Source organism: Eubalaena glacialis, chromosome X (genome assembly GCF_028564815.1).
Source record: "Eubalaena glacialis isolate mEubGla1 chromosome X, mEubGla1.1.hap2.+ XY, whole genome shotgun sequence".
NCBI classification, from domain to species: Eukaryota; Metazoa; Chordata; class Mammalia; order Artiodactyla; family Balaenidae; genus Eubalaena; species Eubalaena glacialis.
Window position 1 is genome coordinate 15,516,990 of NC_083736.1, and position 22,197 is coordinate 15,539,186.

Genomic DNA, 22,197 nt, shown 5'->3' on the forward strand with positions numbered 1-22,197 from the left:
ACGCCAAAATACCAGTTTTGTCAGTTTCATGAGCTGCAAATACCTTCCCTCACCCTGTGATTTACCTTTTCACTCTCACAGTGTTCTTTAATAAACAGAAATTCTTAAAGTTAATATCTAATTTATCAATATTTCCCCTTTCCTTATGAATAGGTATCTTTTGTATCTTGTTTATGCAATTCATCGCTACCCCCCAACCTCATGAAGATATTTTATATTATCTTTTAGGAACTTTTTGATTTTTCATGTTTAGGTTTTCAATACACCTGGAATAGATGTGGGGATATGGTGTGAGATAGAGGTTTAATTTAATTACAGTTACCCATTGTCTCAGTACTATTTATTCTAAGGACTGACATTTCTCTTCTATAGTGCAACATACATCAAATATTGACCTTATATGTGGATATGTTTCTGGTTTATTCATTCTATTTCATGGTCTATTTTTCTATCCCTGAAAAAGTAATATATTGTCTTGATTACTATAGATTTATAACAGTCTTCTTATCCAATGGATCAAGTTTTCTCCCTTATTCCTCTGCTTCAAAAGGGTAATGCCTATCCTTGGCCTTTTATATTTCCATATGAATTTTAAAATCAGTTTGTCAAGTTCCACCAAAAAACATTAACTGGTATTACATTAAATTTAGAAATGAATTTGGGGAGAATGGGCATCTTTTTTTCTCATATTTACTACTGTATATCTCCCTGTTCTTATACTCCTTTAATGTCTGAGAATAAGGTTTTATCATTTTTTTCTGTAGAATCTTGCACATCCTTTATTAGATTTATTTCTTGGTATTTTGTATTAATTTCATTTTCTGTTTCTTGCTGGTATAGAGAAACATATTGGATTTTGGGGTATTGAGCTTTCACATCCAGGGACTGTGCTAAAATTCTCTTATTAATTCCAATAGTTTATCTGCCAAATCACTTGGATTTTCTATGAATATAATCATATATGCAAATAATGACAGTTTTCTGTTTCTTTCTTTACAATTCTCATGCCTTTTTCTTGCTTTGTGCCCTGGCCAGAACACTCTGAACAATGTTGAATTGCAGTGGTTATCAGGGCATTCTTGTCTTGTTCCTGATCTCCAAGGGAAAGTTTTCAACATTTTATCATTTAGTATGTTTGCAGTAAGTCTTTTAGAGATTAAGGATGTTCCCTTCTTCTCTGACTTTGCTAAGAGTTTCTACCATTAAAGGATGTTTAATATTATCAAATGAATTTCTACAGCTATTGAAATTACCATGTGATTCCCCCCCCCCTTGTTCTATTAATGTGATGAATTAAACTGTTGGATTTTCTAATTTTAACCCAACTTTGCATTCCTGAGTCAATCTCTATTTGGTCTCTATCATGTTCCATGAACACACTAACACATGTCTCTTGGTGCATTGGGTACACATTTATTTTGGCTACATATATAAGAGTGGAATTGCTGGGTCATAGAGTGTGGAAGCTGGTTTTAAGGAAAGAGTATGACTTTAGGTGAGTCATACTCAAGTCATACTTGAGTCAAGGCTTCAGAAGGACCTCTAGGGGAAAACATTTAGCAGGCAATTAAAGATGTGGAACTGGAGTTTATGTAGAAGCCTGAGATGTGGATTTGGGAGGCATCAACATAAAGTTTATATTAGAAGCCAATGGAATGGAATGCTCTGTGTGGGGGAGGATCACAGAAGAGAGAAAAGGACTCCAGATCAACATGTGGAAAACACCTGTAACTAGGAGGCAGGAGGACAAAGTCAGTAGAGACAGGCATGACTTCAGATGGGTGGGAGGAAAACAGAGTGTATCAAGCTTTGAACACTATGGAGAAAAAGGATTTGGTGACTAGGAGGCCTTCAGACTATTTGCTCCTTTGCCATAGTTGCTGCTATAGCTACTGCTATGCTTCTTTGTTCGTTTGCTTTTAATCTTAATAAAGTTCTTTGGTTACTTTTGGAGTCATGCCAATTGGCAGGACTGTTATCACCCTGGCAGCTGCTAAGAACATTCTTTACCATCCCACAGAAATACTCAGGACAGAGTACTTAATGAGCACTTACTAATTATAGGCCCATCAGTCAAAATTATGACCTCAAAAATAGCAGGCTTCCGAAAGTCAGCTGAAGGTGCATGTGTCACAGGACAAAGCTGTCACACAAATGGAGAGAAAGAAAAAAAGAGGTTCCCTTTAAAAACTATTAACTTTACAGAATTGGGTAGCTGAGGCTTCATAACTTGATATACTGAACTTTCCTTCATGCTACCTCTTGCAACTCCTGTCACTATTTAAGGCTCCTTTTCAAAGGCCACGAGAAAAATCATGAGGAAAGAGAAAGGGAAGAAGAGGGAGGGTCAGCCAAGTACTGTGGATAGAAATGCCAAAGAAAGTTTGGGAAGATTTCACTAATTTGCCCCATACCCTCTGTGAGTAGGGAGTAAAGCAACATACACTATATGTCATTAGGTACACAGCAACAACCCTCAAATATGCAGTGAATGTTATTCCAGAAGATAAATATTTATCATGTTTTTACTCTATTGCAAGCTAAGGAAAGACAACCTTGCAGAAAACATCTCATCAGTAACATAAAAGGTCAAAAGGCAATGGAAAATGAGAGTAAGAAATGAATGATAAAAAAAGAAATAGAATCGATAACTTCCAAACCAGAAGAAAACAAAAATAAACAGGAACAACAAGAAAGCAAAAATTACACCCAAATATAGCAGTAATCTATGCTCTTAATCTTTAATAGATAAGTAAATCTATTTATATTTGGTGGGTGAAAAACAAAAACTAGACATGGTCTATTTATAGGAGGCACACCTAAAACACAATGACATACATAAGCTAAAATAAAATGAATGGGAAATATATATTAGACAAATAACAACAAAAATCTATCTAGCAAAATTAATATCCGGCAAAACAGAACTTAAAGCAGAAAGACAGTAAGAATAAAGCAGGACCTCACTAGATGATAAAAACAATCTACCAAGAAGCTATAACAATTTTGAACCTGTATGCATTGAATAATGTAGTTTCAAAATACATAAAGCAACATTTTTATAACAGATCCACCATCAGAGAATATTTTCAGTTAACTTCTCTCGAAAAGTTATCAATAAGGTGGGCAATATATATACATACATTAAAAACAGTGAAGATTTAATCCACACTAAAAACACAGCTTGATCTAATATTCATACACAGAATATTGCACTCAACGAATAGAGAATACACACTCATTTTGAGATCACATGTAACATTTACAAAAATTGACTACAAAGAGAATACTAACCTTGCATTCATGGTGGTGAGAAATATGCTAACAGTGTTGGTCCTCTTCAGTTCAGAGACTGGAACAGTCTGAGCCTTCATGTGGCCAAGTCAGGAGCAGCTGGCCAACGTTCCCAAAGTGATAACATGTCAGATTCCAAGAAGGCTTTCTGATGAATCAGAAAACGTGAAATAAACTAAATCACGTGAAACTCCACATTTTGGGATTCAGAAGCAAAACCACTTAAAACACAATAAAACGAGAAAAAAACTGTGATAGTTCTATTTTCCAGTTTACTGTTTTTCATTGGTTCATTTTTTTATCCAGTTGCAAACAATCAAATAATTTCAACTGCCATCTTCCATTTCTGTTGTACTTTCACAGATAGTACTAATTCACTTCCTCCTCACAATAAACCTGTGAGGTTGAAAAAGTATTGTCATTCTTAGCTACTAAACTCAAGTAAATGAAACCAGCCTCTTGCCCATCACCAGAAAAAACAATTCTTTAATGATAGAAGTGCCAGACCTTGCTAAAAAATACTGCAATATTATTCTGGATATCCAATAGTATCTTTGTAGCACCCACCCATATCCCTAACCCACTAGCATAAAGCCCATTTTTGCCACCAGGGCAGCAGGCTGAAAGTGCTACGAAATTAAGGTTCCCCCAACAGTCCTCAACCCAGAGCTGACAGGATTAGTATATGAAATGCTTCAGCTTCCTCACCCTCAGGTGGGAGAACTCTGAGTCTCCTACACCACCTCCCAGAGATCCCCAGCAGGCTGAAGCTCTGGTAGCACCCTATATTAGCTCCTTCCCATGCCTGTCTCATTTCGTCACCCCACTCCAGTGTTTCCTTAACCTCTCAATTAAATGATTTGCATTTGAATCCTTGTCTTGGGATCTACTTCCACAGGAACTCAAACGAGGACAATCTTTCACACTAAAAAAAAATTGCACCATGTTTTGCACAATTTCTACCTATTGCTTAATGTCAGAGAAAATTGAGTCATTAACATTTGGTTTTGATCTTCTGAAATGTAGGGAATTCATGGTAAAATATGACCAATGAACACGGTATTTAGTGAGCACCCCAGCGTGCATAGCTGGGTACTAATGGCCTTATTTACAATACAACACCATTTACAGTACAGAGTAAGGGCTGTCCTAGGCTACTGCAGAGGGAGAAAGTACTAACGAAGAATAGACTATTTAAGGTTGGAATTTAGTGAAGGACATGGGGCCAGGGAGGGGTTAGCAATTCTTTTTTTTTTTTTTTAATTTTTATTTATTTATTTATTTATTTATTTATTTATTTATGGCTGTGTTGGGTCTTCGTTTCTGTGCGAGGGCCCTCTCTAGTTGCGGCAAGTGGTGGCCACTCTTCATCGCGGTGCGCAGGCCCCTCATCATCGCGGCCTCTCTTGCTGCAGAGCACAGGTTCCAGACGCACAGGCTCAGTAATTGTGGCTCACAGGCCTAACCGCTCCATGGCATGTGGGATCCTCCCAGACCAGGGCTCGAACCCGTGTCCCCTGCATTGGCAGGCAGATTCTCAACCACTGCGCCACCAGGGAAGCCCAGCAGTTCTTCATATTTTGGTTGTCACAAATGATTTGCCTATGTATGCTCTAAAAAAGCTGCACAGGTCAACTCTCCAAAGGCACCTTGAGACTGCAGTCAGGTCTCCAGGTGGGAATTATAACACTCAACATCGCTGCCACTTTCAGTGGGGACTGGTCTTTCTCTGGAGACTTTCCATGAAAGCAGCGATCTTGTCTGGGCAAACCTGCCCACTCTCTGTATCCATGTTTTATTTATTTATTTATTTAACGTTTTCATTGGAGTATAATTGCTTTACAATGGTGTGTTAGTTTCTGCTGTTCAACAAAGTGAATCAGTTATACATATACATATATCCCCATATCCCTTCCCTCTTGCGTCTCCCTCCCTCCCACCCTCCCCATCCCACCCTTCTAGCTGGTCACAAAGCACCGACCTAATCTCCCTGTGCTATGCGACTGCTTCCAACTAGCTATCTATTTTACATTTGGTAGTGTATATATGTCCATATATACACTACCACTCTCTCACTTTGTCCCAGCTTACCCTTCCCCCTCCCCGTGTCCTCAATTCCATTTTCTAGTAAGTCTGCGTTTTTATTCCCATCTTGCCCCTAGGTTCTTCATGACCACTTTTTTTTTTTTTTTTAGATTCCATATAGGTATATCTCTCCATCTATTTATATCATCTTTAATTTCTTTCATCAGTGTCTTATAATTTTCTGCATACAGGTCTCTTGTCTCCTTAGGTAGGTTTATTCCTAGGTATTTTATTCTTTTTGTTGCAGTAGTAAGTGGCAGTGTTTTCTTCATTGCACTTTCAGATTTTTCATCATTAGTGTATAGGAATGCAAGAGATTTCTGTGCATTCATTTTGTATCCTGCTACTTTACCAAATTCATTGATTAGCTCTAGTAGTTTTCTGGTGGCATCTTTAGGATTCTCTATGTATAGTATCATGTCATCTGCAAACAGTGACAGCTTTACTTCTTCTTTTCCAATTTGGATTCCTTTTATTTCTTTTTCTTCTCTGATTGCTGTGGCTAAAACTTCCAAAACTATGTTGAATAATATTGGTGACAGTGGGCAACTTTGTCTTGTTCCTGATCTTAGTGGAAATGGTTTCAGTTTTTCACCATTGAGGACGATGTTTGCTGTGGGTTTGTCATGTATTGCCTTTATTATGCTGAGGAAAGTTCCCTCTGTGCCTACTTTCTGCAGGGCTTTTATCATAAATGGGTGTTGAATTTTGTCGAAAGCTTTCTCTGCATCTATTGAGATGATCATATGGTTTTTCTCCTTCAATTTGTTAATATGGTGTATCACATTGATTGATTTGCGTATATTGAAGAATCCTTGCATTCCTGGGATAAACCCCACTTGATCATGGTGTATGATCCTTTTAATGTGCTGTTGCATTCTGTTTGCTAGTATTTTGTTGAGGATTTTTGCATCTATGTTCATCAGTGATATTGGCCTGTAGTTTTCTTTCTTTGTGCCATCTTTGTCTGGTTTGGTATCAGGGTGATGGTGGCCTCATAGAATGAGTTTGGGAGTGTTCCTCCCTCTGCTATATTTTGGAAGAGTTTGAGAAGGATAGGTGTTAGCTCTTCTCTAAATGTTTGATAGAATTCGCCTGTGAAGCCATCTGGTCCTGGGCTTTTGTTTGTTGGAAGATTTTTAATCACAGTTTCAATTTCAGTGCTTGTGATTGGTCTGTTCATATTTTCTATTTCTTCCTGGTTCAGTCTCAGAAGGTTGTGCATTTCTAAGAATTTGTTCATTTTTGCCAGGTTGTCCATTATATTGGCATAGAGTTGCTTGTAGTAATCTCTCATGATCCTTTGTACTTCTGCAGTGTCAGTTGTTACTTCCCCTTTTTAATATCTAATTCTACTGATTTGAGTCTTCTCTCTTTTTTTCTTGATGAGTCTGGCTAATGGTATATCTATTTTGTTTATCTTCTCAAAGAACCAGCTTTTAGTTTTATTGATCTTTGCTATCGTTTCCTTCATTTCTTTTCCATTTATTTCGGATCTGATCTTTATGATTTCTTTCCTTCTGCTAACTTTGGGGGTTTTTTTGTTCTTCTTTCTCTAATTGCTTTAGGTGCAAGGTTAGGTTGTTTATTTGAGATGTTTCCTGTTTCTTGATGTAGGCTTGTATTGCTATCAACTTCCCTCTTCGAACTGCTTTTGCTGCATCCCATAGGTTTTGGGCCGTCGTGTCTCTATTGTCATTTGTTTCTAGGTATTTTTTGATTTCCTCTTTGATTTCTTCAGTGATCTCTTGGTTATTAAGTACTGTATTGTTTAGCCTCCATGTGTTTGTATTTTTTACAGATCTTTTCCTGTAATTGATATCTAGTCTCATAGCACTGTGGTCAGAAAAGATACTTGATACAATTTCAATTTTCTTCAATTTACCAAGGCTTGACTTGTGACCCAAGATATGATCTATCCTGGAGAATGTTCCATGAGCACTTGAGAAGAAAGTGTATTCTGCTGTTTTTGGATGAAATGTCCTATAAATATCAATTAAGTCCATCTTGTTTAATGTATCATTTAAAGCTTGTGCTTCCTTATTTAGTTTCATTTTGGATGATCTGTCCATTGGTGAAAGTGGGGTGTTAAAGTCCCCTACTATGATTGTGTTACTGTTGATTTCCCCTTTTATGGTTGTTAGTGTTTGCCTTATGTATTGAGGTGCTCCTATGTTGGGTGCATAAATATTTACAATTGTTATATCTTCTTCTTGGATTGATCCCTTGATCATTATGTAGTGTCCTTCTTTGTCTCTTGTAATAGTCTTTGTTTTAAAGTCTATTTTGTCTGATATGAGAATTGCTACTCCAGCTTTCTTTTGATTTCCATTTGCATGGAATATCTTTTTCCATCCCCTCACTTTCAGTCTGTATGTGTCCCTGGTCTGAAGTGGGTCTCTTGTAGACAGCATATATACGGGTCTTGTTTTTGTATCCGTTCAGCCGGTCTATGTCCTTTGGTTGGAGCATTTAATCCATTTACATTTAAGGTAATTCTCAATATGTATGTGCCTATTACCATTTTCTTAATTGTTTTGGGTTTGTTATTGTAGGTCTTTTCCTTCTCTTGTGTTTCCTGCCTAGAGAAGTTCCTTTAGCATTTGTTGTAAAGCTGGTTTGGTGGTGCTGAACTCTCTCAGCTTTTGCTTGTCTGTAAAGGTTTTAATTTCTCCATTGATTCTGAATGAGATCCTTGCTGGATAGAGTAATCTTGGTTGTAGGTTTTTCCCTTTCATCACTTTAAATATGTCCTGCCACTCCCTTCTGGCTTGCAGAGTTTCTCCTGAAAGATCAACTGTTAACTTTATGGGGATTCCCTTGTATGTTATTTGTTGTTTCTCCCTTGCTGCTTTTAATATGTTTTCTTTGTATTTAATTTTTGATAGTTTGATTAATATGTGTCTTGGTGTGTTTCTCTTTGGATTTATCCTGTATGGGACTCTCTGTGCTTCCTGGACTTGATTAACTATTTCCTTACCCATATTAGGGAAGTTTTCAACTATAGTCTCTTCAAATATTTTCTCAGTCCCTTTCTTTTTCTCTTCCTCTTCTGGGACCCCTATAATTCGAATGTTGGTGCGTTTAATATTGTCCCAGAGGTCTCTGAGACTGTCCTCAATTCTTTTAATTCTTTTTTCTTTATTCTGTTCTGCAGTAATTATTTCCACTATTTTATCTTCCAGGTCACTTATCCGTTCTTCTGCCTCAGTTATTCTGCTATTGATCCCTTCTAGAGAATTTTAAATTTCATTTATTGTGTTGTTCATCACTGTTTGTTTGCTCTTTAGTTCTTCTAGGTCCTTGTTAAACGTTTCTTGTATTTTCTCCATTCTATTTCCAAGATTTTGGATCATCTTTACTATCATTATTCTGAATTCTTTTTCAGGTAGACTACCTATTTCCTCTTCATTTGTTAGGTCTGGTGGGTTTTTACCTTGCTCCTTCATTTGCTGTGTGTTTCTTTGTCTTCTCATTTTGCTTAAGTTACTGTGTTTGGGGTCTCCTTTTCACAGGCTGCAGGTTCGTAGTTCCCATTGTTTTTGGTGTCTGTCCCCCGTGGCTAAGGTTGATTCAGTGGGTTGTGTAGGCTTCCTGGTGGAGGGAACTAGTGCCTGTGTTCTGGTGGATGAGGCTGGATCTTGTCTTTCTGGTGGGCAGGCCCATGTCTGGTAGTGTGTTTTGGGGTGTCTGTGACCTTATTATGATTTTAGGCAGCCTCTCTGCTAATGGGTGGTGTTGTGTTCCTGTCTTACTAGTTGTTTGGCATAACATGTCCAGCACTGTAGCTTGCTGATTTTTGAGTGGAGCTGGGTCTTGGCGTTGAGATGGAGATCTCTGGGAGATTTTCGCCGTTTGATATTACATGGAGCTGGGAGGTCTCTGGTGGACCAATGTTCTGAACTTGGTTCTCCCACCTCAGAGGCACAGCCCTGATGCCTGGCTGGAGCACCAAGAGCCTGTCATCCGCACGGCTCAGAATAAAAGGGAGAAAAAAAGAAAGAAAGAAAGAAAAAGATAAAATAAGATAAAAGTTATTAAAATCCAAAACAAAAAATAATTATTAAAAAAAATTTTTAAGTAATTAAAAAAAACAAAGAAAGAAAGAAGAGAAAACCAAGACAAAAAACAAATCCACCAATTATAACAAGCGCTGAAAACTATACTGAAAAAAAAACAAAAACGGACAGAGAGAACCCTAGGACAAATGGTAAAAGCAAAGCTATACAGACAAAATCACCCACAGAAGCATAAGCATACACACTCAAAAAAAGAGAAAAAGGGGGAAAAATATATATATATCATTGCTCCCAAAGTCCACCTCCTCAATTTGGGATGATTTGTTGTCTATTCAGGTATTCCACAGATGCAGGCACATCAAGTTGACTGTGGAGATTTAATCCGCTGCTCCTGAGGCTGCTGGGAGAGATTTCCCTTTCTATTCTTTGTTCGCACAGCTCCCGGGGTTCAGCTTTAGATGTGGCCCCGCCTCTGCATGTAGGTCGCCTGAGGGCATCTGTTCTTCGCTCACACAGGACGGGGTTAAAGGAGCAGCTGCTTCGGGGGCTCTGGCTCACTCAGGCCGGGGGGAGGGAGGGGTACGGAGTGCGGGGCGCGCCTGCAGCAGCAGAGGTCGGCATGACGTTGCACCAGCCTGAGGCACGCCGTGCGTTCTCCTGGGGAAGTTGTCCCTGGATCATGGGACCCTGGCAGTGGCGGGCTGCACAGGCTCCCGGGAGGGGCGGTGTGGATAGTGACCTGTGCTTGCACACAGGCTTCTTGGTGGCGGCAGCAGCAGCCTTAGCGTCTCATGCCCATCTCTGGTGTCCACGCTGTAGCCGCGGCTCGCGCCCATCTCTGGAGCTCCTTTAAGGGGCGCTCTGAATCCCCTCTCCTCGCGCACCAGGAAACAAAGAGGCAAGAAAAAGTCTCTTGCCTCTTCGGCAGCTCCAGACCTTTTCCCGGACTCCCTCCCGCCTAGCCGTGGCGCACTAGCCCCCTTCAAGCTGTGTTCACGCCGCCTGGGATCCGATCTCCGAAGCCTGAGCCTCAGCTCCCAGCCCCCACCTGCCCCAGTGGGTGAGCAGACAAGCCTCTCGGGCTGGTGAGTGCTGGTCGGCACCAATCCTCTGTGCGGGAATCTCTCTGCTTTGCCCTCCACACCCCTGTGGCTGCGCTCTCCTCCGTGGCTCCGAAGCTTCCCCCCTCTGCCACCCGCAGTCTCCGCCCACGAAGGGGCTTCCTAGTGTGTGGAAACCTTTCCTCCTTCACAGCTCCCTCCCACTGGTGCAGGTCCCGTCCCTATTCTTTCGTCTCTGTTTTTTCTTTTTTCTTTTGCCCTACCCAGGTACGTGGGGAGTTTCTTGCCTTTTGGGAGGTCTGAGGTCTTCTGCCAGCGTTCAGTAGGTGTTCTGTAGGAGTTGCTCCACATGTAGATGTATTTCTGATATATTTGTGGGGAGGACGGTGATCTCCACATCTTACTCTTCCGCCATCTTGAAGCTCCTCGTGTATCCATGTTTTAAAAGGCGAAATCCGGGACTTCCCTGGTGGCACAGTGGTTAAGAATCTGCCTGCCAATGCAGGAGACACAGGTTCAAGCCCTGGTCCAGGACGATCCCACATGCTGCGGAGCAACTAAGCCGGTGCACCACAACTACTGAGCCTGCACTCTAGAGCCCATGAGCCGCAACTACGGAGCCCGCATGCCAGAACTACTGAAGCCCGCACACGTACAGCCCGTGCTCCGCAACAAGAGCAGCCACTGCAATGAGAAGCCCGTGCACCGCAACGAAGAGCAGCCCCCACTCGCCGCAACTAGAGAAAGCCCACACACAGCAACGAAGACCCAATGCAGCCAAAGAAAAATTTTTTAATTAAAAAAAAAAAAAAGAATGTGACTCCAATAAACAAATTAACATGCCAGAAAGAAAAGCGGTGTGGTGGATGCTGTGGTGAGCCTCCCAGCTCTAGCCTTCAGGACAGACACGCTCATCCCCCAGCTGCTGTGTTTGAGGCTGACAGGTCTCAGCTGAGGCCCCATCTGGGAACTGCCCTCAGCCAAAGAGAGCCACCTCACCCAAAGTCACACCCCCAATGGCGGGTAGCTCACATCCAATGACCAGTGGGTGAGGAGGCATAAATCCTTGACCCCCTTGCCTCAGGGAAGACAACAGGGAAGGGCCAGCCCAGCTGCAGAGCTCCCATGATTTGAGCTGAGGCCTTAGTAGTGACTGACTCCTCCCCCTGCTGAATCCTGCTGCCTTCATTCCCCCACAAGAGCACTCCACCATTAACTTCTGCAGGTAAACATCTGTCTCAGCATCTCAGACAGTTGAAGATGCAACAAATACCCATGTAGCCTACACCTGGATCCAACAAGTACTCTCCTTTTGCTATATTTTAACTCTTTCTCTCCATATATACATATTATAACATATATGTGTGTCATATATACACACACACATATTTCCCAAAATTTTTACTTCGAAAATTGTCAAACCTACAGAAGGACTAACACCACCATCTCTCACATACTCCCACTGAGATTCAATAATTATTAGCATTTTAGCACACTTTCTTTTCCCTATCTTTTGTTTTTCCTATACCATTTGAAAGTAGGTTTGAAGACATCATCTCACTTGTCTCCTAAATACTTCTGTAGGCATCGCTCAAAAATAAATGCAATCTACACCACCACAATGCTATCATCAACCTAAGAAAATTAACAATAATTGCATTAATGACAGGTTTAAATTTTTTCAATTTTGTTTTCAATGATACTCTAATCAAACATTTGTGAAACCCTTGGGGTTTCTTAGAATGAAGTTTGAAAACCACTTTTCTAGAGTAATAACCTAGAAAGCATAGGCCCATCTGAGAAAAAAAGGATCAGTCTTTAATATAAGAGTAACTAACAAAGCTTGACTCCCACTGCCCCCCACTAACAGACCCAAATAGTATTCTATAGCCTTGTGTATCACATCCATCACACATTAGAATACCTACCTGCATACGCAGATACATGCTAAGGTCTATGAATTGGTTAATATCCTTTAGTAATTGACAAGCTGGGAAGTATGCCTATGTGAACACTTCTGTTCTCAAGCCCACAGTTTGTAAATTTGGTAACAGCTTTTCTTATTAGTATTCTTAGGCAGATCAAAAGGGTGTTAAAACAATAATTACTCTAGGAGCCCAGTAAGTAAGTATAAGTACAGGATACTGCATTGTCAGGCACCACAAAAACATATCAATGTGTTATATCTTCCTTAAATAGACATCATTCATCACTTAAGTAAACCAATTAATTTGAAAACAAAAGCGCTAATAGAGAAAAGTGATATCCACTAAAATGTACATTTTATTTCAGGAACATCACTTTTAAGAAAGTTACTTACTTGGAAATTCACTTAAATGGTGCCATTAAAAACTTGAAGTATCAACATTCTTGGGAAATGATTATGTTAGCAATGCAAATGTACAAGTGCCTCCTCAAGCTGGGCTTGAATGGTCCTGTCCAAGTCAGATATCTCAGTTAGGCAGGGCCTTTATCTGGCCATTTAGGGATAAGGATAATATATTGGACCATGAGCATGCATATATATGTTCCTCTCTCTCTCTCTCTCCCTCTCTCTCTCTCTCTCTCTCCCTCTGGTGCACGCGTGCGTGCTTTCTCACACACGCGTGCGGGCACGTGCACACACACATCACTCTTCCTGTGTTTGAGATGGGAAAAGAAAAGAAATCTACCGTTGCCTACATCTTGAAGGCTCGCAGCTGGCATTTCCTTTAAACAGACATCTAAAATAGCTTTTGTTTAAAACAACAACATGGATTTCAAGGATTAAAAAGCAAGTATTTCAAGGGTCATATGACAGGTGGAATGTAAGAACAAGGAAGTTCATTCCACTAAACACAACCCACTGTGGTCCAGCCCCTGCTTCCCAAGCCTGATCTGGATGCCAAAGACCATCCTTGATGGTATCACTTGTGACTCAGATTGAAGGGAGGCTAGTGCTCTCCTTGTAGCCAGAGGGAAAGTCATTCCCCTTCCCATGGACTGTCCCTCAAATCTCTCTAAATTACAAGTCAAGGGAAAAACCAGTCACCCTGCACTTGTCAATGCAGTGAACTAAAGAGCAGAGCTAAAGTTACTAGAGCCAGTAGATTCCACATATTTTTGAATTATGACCTGAATAAGAAACCACATTTTACATGGCAACCCAGTTCCTAAATACAGTATAGATTCCAAACTAAGACAAACATTTTCCAAAATAATACCGCCCTCTGATATTTTCTATTTCATTTTTTTAAAATGCTAGTCCCAACTCATTAAACTGATGTCACCACCACTGATGGGAAATGACCTGCAGTGTGAAAGACACAATGCTAGAGGGCCAAAACCCAAACTGTATTTTTGTACTAGAGTGGATTCACAGAAAATCTTTGGCTCTGGCTTTACTTAGAGCTGACTAAAATCCCTCTATTTGCCAATGGAACCTTTTCTGAAAATATGTCCAGCTGAGATCTCGGGGCCAGCCTGGTCCAACTGCATAACTGTCCCTTTCAGCACTTTTCTTTTAGATCACGTATTCCATTCTCTGTGAATATTACTTGAATTAAAATTAGCCTTTTTAAATTACGCATACATTTACACTGTAAATGATCCAAACAATAAAGCCTCTCCACACCTACTCTTATCCACTGCCCAGAATAGCCACAGTAAACATCCAGACAAGTATCTTCCGCCTTTTGTGATGCATTCACGTATTACCCATAACCACACATAAATGGTTTTTAATAATGCAAATAGAATTGCATTACATTTACTGTTCTGTGACTTGCTGTCTGAACTTAAGAGATATGTCTTTGTGAGTCAGGACAAATTTTAAATCCGTTTATGTAGACTGACTGCATTCTTTTTTTCAATAGTACTTTGTTGAGGAATGATTTATATACAATAAATGCACATAAGTACAGCTTGAGGACTGTATACCCTCGTGTGACCACCATCCAGATCACTATGTAGAATTTCCACCTCCTCAGAAGGATTCGCTCATGCCCCTTCAAGTCAATACCACCGCCCACAGAGGTAACCACTACTCAGACTTCCAACACCAAGCATTAGTTTTCCTATTAAACTTCACATTCATGGGCTCATATAGTAAATATTCTTCTGTGTCTGGATTCTTTCATGCCACATAACACCTTTGAGATTCATCCATGTTTTTGCACATATTGGTAGTTTTGCGTTTTTTTGTTTTTGTTGCTGAGTGGTATTCCCACCACAATTGGGGTTGTTTTCAGTTTGGGGCTCTTGTGAATGAAGCTGCTATGAACATTCTTTTAGAAACTTTTCTGTGGACTTGTGCACTCATTTCTCTTGAGAATGTACTTATAATTGTTGGGTCATAGGTAGTGTATGTTTAATTTTATTAGAGACTACCAAACATTTTTCCACAGAGACTAAACCATTTTATACTCCTACCAACAGTGTATGGAGTTCCAATTGTTCCAATCCTCGCCAGCACTTTGCATCGTCAGTCCTTTGTATTGTTAGCCATTCTGGTGGATGCATGCTGGTATCGCCTTACAATTTTAATTTGCATTTTCCTGATGACCAGTGATATTGAGCACTTTTTCACGTGCTTATTGGCCATTCCTATATCTTCTTTTATGAAGTGCCCATTCAAGAATTTTGCCCATTTTAAAATTGGGTTGCTCATCGTTTTGTTATCAATTTATAGAATTTTTAACATATAATGGATACAAGTCCTCTATCAGACACATGTATTGTGAATATTTTCAGTCTAAGGCTTGCTTTTCACATTAGTATCTGCCGCATTCTTTTTAATGGATGCACATTTTTCCCACTGTAGTAGCAGTTTCTTAATTTATGTTACCATTATTAATGGATATTTACACTCATAGGGAAAATTTTGTGCTTCACTGGAAAACTGTACATTGTTTAGAGAACACTGCTCTTGGTTATCTGATTCTGATTTTCCATTCTATAAATTGTATATAACTGATAGCAATGCAAAATAATTCTTATCTATAGACGTGCAAATAAATTGTCTGGTGAAGATTCAATTGACTTTCCTCCCCAGTTATGGGAAAAGCCAATTTTTTCTTCATTTGCACTTTAATTTTAATATTTCTAATCTGTAAATGTGTCTGTTCTTTGGATTGTCCTTTAAAATGGTTGTGACATCTAACGAGTTCCCTCATAAGTAATGAGTTAATAAAATCTCTAACATGTGTTCCTTTTATATCTGTACATGAGGCATATTTTGCCTTTTTAAAAATTATTCTTTAACACATTGTTTCTAATTTTTTATCCTGTTACAGAGGATGCTGCAACCCTTACTGCACATTTATCTCTGCATAGAAGTCTCAAGACTAAGAAGTCCTCATGCTCTCTCACACTCCAGATCAAACCAACTTTGAGGAATGGATTTAACAAGTTCAGCTACATGAAGGCACAGAAGACGAATAGACAGAACTTGTACTGTAACAAGGGGAAAGGTCAAATTAGGCTCAAACCAAAGAAATCAAACTAATGGTAGAATTTCAAGCATAGTAAGACAAGGTGAATGAGGAATGCCTTTGTTTATTGGGCACCTACTAATCCCAGACTACTGTGTTAGGCACTGATGACACAATCTTTGCCTTCAAGAAGCTCAGGAATTAGTGGTTTACAAGACTATTAAAAGAGGTAGGAAAGACAAGGTCAAAGACGGTGCCACCAAATATCAAGGAAACAGACACTGGAGACCTCAGCTTGAAGCACCAAGGTGGAAAATTCTCAAAAGATTACTGGGAAGCTGATGAAGAATCTCTGAAAATCCCCAACCCTACCCTGACGTGTCTGCAGCAGTGAAGTTCGTGATTCTCATGAGTTCTTCAGGAAGCTTCTGTAAATCTCAGTCTGCCCATATGTCCCAGTTGTGGAGAAAAACGGTTTCTTTTCTTCTACCTTCAAACTTCAGGCCAGTTCCTCTCATCAACAAACTCTAAACCAGAACTATACTGAGACAGGGGTTCTGCGAAATGTGGTTCTCAGCTTCTCTTCTGCAAAGCAGAGATTCTAGAAGGGGGAGGTGGTGATGCTGAGTTGAGACCTGGCACACAGCTGGGGCTCACTACGTGGTGACCATCAACCCTGCCGTCCATGAAGTGGCAGGGACACTGAGCAAGTGTTCACCTTCTCAGCATTTGAAAGTACAGCTGACCCTTGAACAACCCAAATCTGAGCTGTGCGGGTCCACTTATGCGTGGATTTTTCCCAATAGTAAATACTACAGTACTACACAATCCACGGTTGGTTGAATCCGCAGATGCGATACCTCAGATTTGGAGGAACTGCATGTACAGAGGAACCAGGTATACGGAGAGAGCCAACTATAAATTATACATGGGTTTTTGACTTTGCAGAGGGTCAGAGCCCCTAACCCCCACGTTGTTCAAGGGTCAACTGTACCATTTTTCTTGTAGGATTTCTGTCCATTGATTGTCCAGTCTCCCCTTTCCCCTACTTCATTGTGCAGGGGCCAAATAAGGACTCTGCAGTCACAATCCTAGAAGGCAACTGCTGAATAATTCAGTAGTATTGAAAAATACATGAAAGGATTTACAGGTGTGTACTAACAACCCTAGCATAAAAGTGAGACTTGAGGTCTAGCCCTGGCTTTGGCACTAGCAGCTCTATGATTTGGGGAAAACCACTGAACCTTCTTATAACTGTTTCACTGAAAAATTCAAAAGGCTGTGATACTGAGAAGAGCACATCATGTCTGGGGTGTTCTTCCCAAGAAGGCATAACCTCAGTCCAATCATGAGAACACATCAGACAAACTCAAATTGAGGGACATTCTACAAAATGACTGACCAGTACTCTTCAAAAGTGTCATGGTCAGGAAGAACAGAAAGACTGAGAACTGCCACAGATGGGAGGGGACTAAGGAGACATGAGAATTAAATAAAATATAGGATCTTGGATTGACTCCTGGAAGCAAAAAAGATTTTTAACGGAAAACCTGGTGAAATACAAATAAAGTCTGGAGTTAATAGCATTCTACCAATGTTAATTTGTGAGTTTTGATAATTGTATCACATTTACGGAAGCTGTTAACATTAGGGGAAGCTGGGTGAAGGGTGTATGGAAACTCTCTGTACTATTTTTGCAACTCTTCTGTAAATCCAAAATTATCCCAAAATAAAATGTTAAAAATTAAAACCGTGCTATTTAAACGGTATCAAAGTTGAATTCATCGTTTTGTATTGGGCCCTGCGAATTATGTAGCTGGTCCTGCATGGAAGTGTTACCAAGGCTGTTGCCCCAGAACCAAGTAAACTTGCAGAAAAGCATATCCTCTAGCTGTGTTCACAGGACAGGAACAAGAGAGTCCATCCACAAGAAAACTGGTGAAACTTGTTCAGCTTCAAAAGTGGGACAAAGGTTGCCCTGCAGCTCATTACCATCTCATTGTAATCTTAAGATCTCCGCCTGTCCTCACCATGATGGTTTGACCTGCTTCAGACCCAAATGCCAAAGGACCATACAAGGGCAGAAAAGAGGTGGCACCCCAGTTCCAGGAAGAACCCCACCTATTCCCGGAAAAATCAATGTATATGACTCCCTCTCATTAACCTTGCCCTTAAAATCTTGTCTTAACCATCACCCAGGTGAGAAGTTGATTGGCGACCTAAGTTCCCACTTCTCCATCCTCGGGCCATTGAATTACGTTTGCCCTCAAGCATAATTGCCCTCAGCTTCGATCTCAGCTTGGGTTTAGTTTTTGGCTGTCAGAACCCGAACAGAAAAAGAAACTTCCCCCTGAGGCAGGGGGGCCTTGGCCAGGCTAGGGCCCAAGTGGGGGTCCAGACGACCTAATTCGGTAACAGAAGTATATGGAAAACTGGGTAAAACCCGTTTCCCGTGATGCAAAATAATGAAGCGGCAACAGAACAATTCCCATGAGCTCCAGGCGAACCTGGAAGGAGCAGAGATAAGAGCTGCTCCATCTGATGGGTCTTGTGGACAGAAATGAGGATGGTTCTGAGCCAACGACTAAGGAGCAGATGGGACAAATAACTATCTCAGCTGATGGCTAAGAAAAATGACCAGAAACTGATTCTGAAACCCTCCCCCCAGCCTTGGCACTGTGTAAGACCCCCTACAACATAGGAGCAGTTCTGATGAAAACCCCCGCCAGCTGGTATTCTCCCAAACCTATCTCCGTTCACGTCCTCGGTTCTCTCCTTGTAGTTCTGGGAAACTCACAAGCCCTGTATGACTAAGGCTAAGTTTCCACTCCAACACGTGGAGGCTGAAATCGGAGACTAAGGGTGACGTCACCAAGATGGCGTCACACGTCACTCCGACTTCGCTCACCCTCTCAGGAACAACCAACGACCATTGGTGAACCGGACACCACTGAGAGCAGCCTAGAACGCGGGGGTGAGGCGGAAGCACCCTCTGCATCGCAGAGACCAAGACAGACGGCATAGAAAGGTCAGAGAAGCGGCTACACACACCACACTGCCCCTCCCCCAGGCCAGCGCAGCCCCACACGGTCGTCTCCCCTGAGCCTCCGGGTCCTCCAGTGCGAAAAGGGCGGGGGTGGGGGGAGAAGCCAGCTCGCCCAGCACTGTGGGTCACTGTGTGGGAGCCCCTACTCCAGTCTCGCCCCACAGGGCTTGCCCAGTGGGAATCTGCCTGTGACCGAGAAGGGGCCGAGGGACTGGCAACAACCAGCACTTGGACCTGGGCTGAGTTCGTACCTGCAGCGCCCGAGCAGTAGTCCCAAGCAGCCGCTCTGCTCAGCTGCAGCACTCTGACCGGGGAACTCGGTGGGACCCTCAAACGAGGATTTCTGCTGGCCCTAGAGCCTGACTTGCCCACCCAGGCAAGGAGCTGAGGAGAGCGTCTCCCGACCCCGTCTCACCAGAGGAGCGGACACCTGGAAGCTGCGCGGCCAACAGCGCGGGAGCTGAGAGGTGGGTGGGCGGGGCTGACAGCCTCCCGAGAAAAGCCGGAATCGCGTGGAGGGTTCCCGTGCTACCGCCCAAGTGGGGGGAATTAATTCAGAGCCGAGGCTGAGAGTAGTTGCCGGCCCACCCTGCCTGGAAAGCCTGGCGTTACCCCACCCGGTCCTGCTAAGGCAAGTGAGCTGAAACAGAGCCCTGCCCACTGTGACTCCCGAGGGCGGGGCGGGGCGATTGGCCCAAAGGGGCTGGAAAGATCACCTGAAAGCTGTGTAATCAAAATAGAAATTAAGTTGTTATAGAAAAATGTTTCTTGCCCACCTGTGTTGGTGTCCTGAGATTTAAACCTGTCATCCGTCAATCTTTCAGATTAATTTTGCTAATTATTTGAGATTACCAATTATTCCATCTCAAAGTGGATGAGCAGATTTTTTTTAATCATGGTGAAAAAATTCATTGCACATTTAACGTATTAAAATAAGTTAGGGTGAAGGAAGGAGTGACAAGTGCTTTTTAGTCCTACACAAGAGTGAATGTGGTTAGATTGCTACTGTTGCAGAATGCTGCAAAGATAATACTTTACTCTATGTGGATATGGGCTATAAAGAAAGGCAAAAACCAGAGCTGAACATCGAAGCCTTGCTGACCAAAATTAAAATATTGGCATATATTTAAATAAATATTAAAGTATAAAATAATATGCTTTAGTAACACTTATGTTTTACCCAGGAAGGACAAAACACTTCCAAAGTTTTCAACATCCTTTCAATTATATCCACAATTATCGTTACTGGGTTAAACTATTTCTGTTTTGCTTATCAAGCAAGAAAGCAAACATTCTCACTGTGCCACATTTATGAAACTGGCTGGAAAATGCTATCATTAAATTAAAAACACTATAGATGACATTAGTAAAAGTTCTATAAAATTACTACATTAAAAAAAACAATAAGCGTCTGTATTAAGAATATTTTAAATGTTTATTCATTGTATTTATTTGGAAAACAAAATATATTAACGATAAATTTATTTATCAAAAACAAGTCTTATGAGCAGACATTTAAAGTGTTTAACGTTGGACTGATACAGTAACAAAACTGACCTGTGAAATTTTGTAGATAGAAAAGGTCTAATTTAGTTTAAATAAGATCTGAAACACCTTTATGAAACTTATTTTGCTCAGTGTGATTTTAAAGAAGTTATGTGTATATTACTATGACTCAAACTGTGGGGACAATTTTAAACACTTTTAAAAAAAAATAAAGTGCATTCTAAACTGTGCTATCCAGTATAGTAGCCACTATTCACATGTGACTTTAAATTTAAATTTTAATTAGCTAAAATGAGATATAATTTAAAATCTAATTCCTCCATCTAATTAGCCACATCTCAAGTGCTCAAAAGCCACATGTGGCTATTACCATATTGGACAATGTAAAATTATAGAATATTACCAACATAATGGAAAGTTCTATTGGACAGGGCTGGTCAACGAACTTATATAAGCAACCACCATAATAAAGTTAATCATATAAATCTTGAAAAACTTCTGTAAATATGAAGTTTTTGTTTTTGTAATTTTGCTTCTAATCCAGGGAATCTTTCAGATACTACAAATCAAATTTGAAATCTGCATATACAATTTGAAATTTAATCTTGCCTAGGATATAAATTTACTTTTCTATATTAACTCTATTACTAGTAGTTTGTAAAATTTTTTGTGAAACTGAATGGCGAAGCCAAAGACTAATTTAGATGAATTAATCTGAAGTTAAAAGTCTGGAAGACTTTTTGGCTTCAATTATCTACTTCTTAAGACCACTGTAGGCATAGCCTAAACATATAAAGATATGCATAGAAATACTATAGTTTTATTAAGCTAAAGGCAACTAATAGCAAATTATTTATTTGAAGAACAGTCTTAAAAATTAAATCTTATATCTTATCTTTATAAAACTAATTATATTATACTTCACTAAAATACTCAAAGTTGAATTCAATTTTCAAAAGATATATCATATGAAAATATGTATCTGTTCTACCAACTGATCACATAAAACCATCTTAAACTATCTCACAAGTCACAAAAATAACAAGACTTCACACAAACTATCCTGTTTGACATACTTATTACTTTCTATTGAATTTCTTCTTTGCCTTATTAAAAAACAGAACTTAATTAATGTCTATTACCTAAGACAAAGCCATGGGTCACAAGCAAATGGCCATAACTAAAGATTGAACTCTCACAAGGAAAAAATTTGCTCTTTGAACAATAACAAGGAACACTATAAAACAAATGTAACTGAGGACCGTTCAACAGGTTGAAAGCTGAAAGATGGCATTGTAACTGACAAAATGTTTCTTAAACACAAATGATCAAACAATGAAATTATATAATATTTCCTATGGCTGAAACATTCAAGAACTTTAAAATAAAGTGCTTAAGTTAAAAATAAAATCCTAGTAAACAGCAAGGATTTACTGTACAGCACAGGGAATATCTTGTGATAACCTATAACAGAAAAGAATCTGAAAAAGAATATATATGTATGTATAACTGAATCATTTTGCCATACACTAGAATCTAACAGAACACTGTAAATGAACTACACTTCAATTAAAAAAAAAAAAAAAAAAAGAATCCTAGGAAGGGAGTAAGCAGGAAGCCTTCATGGAGGAAGTGGCATTCAGTGTGAGGATTCAGATGTGACAGTAGGCAGGGGAGGCAGGAGTGGCCAGGCTGGGGAGCCGGTGGATTGCACCCTGAGTATTAAAAAAAAAAAATTATATTTATGAGCAAAATGGTATGATTTTTTAATTCTC

General features: G+C 40.2%; 1 protein-coding gene across 5 annotated transcripts in view; it reads right to left on the reverse strand.

The window, feature by feature from the left end:
• RAI2 (retinoic acid induced 2) overlaps positions 1 to 19,347 on the reverse strand; it is a 402,411-nt gene extending 383,064 nt beyond the window's left edge. For 4 of the 5 annotated variants that reach the window (XM_061178094.1, XM_061178093.1, XM_061178090.1 and 1 more), the window contains exons 1-2: positions 19,168 to 19,335; positions 3,295 to 3,442 (exon numbers count right to left, since the gene is read on the reverse strand). The gene's annotated coding sequence lies outside the window, so the exon portion shown is untranslated. Of the gene's footprint in view, positions 1 to 3,294; positions 3,443 to 19,167 lie in introns of all 5 variants that reach the window. The other variant, XM_061178091.1, reaches the window with a different exon arrangement.
• Positions 19,348 to 22,197: the final 2,850 nt, after the last annotated feature.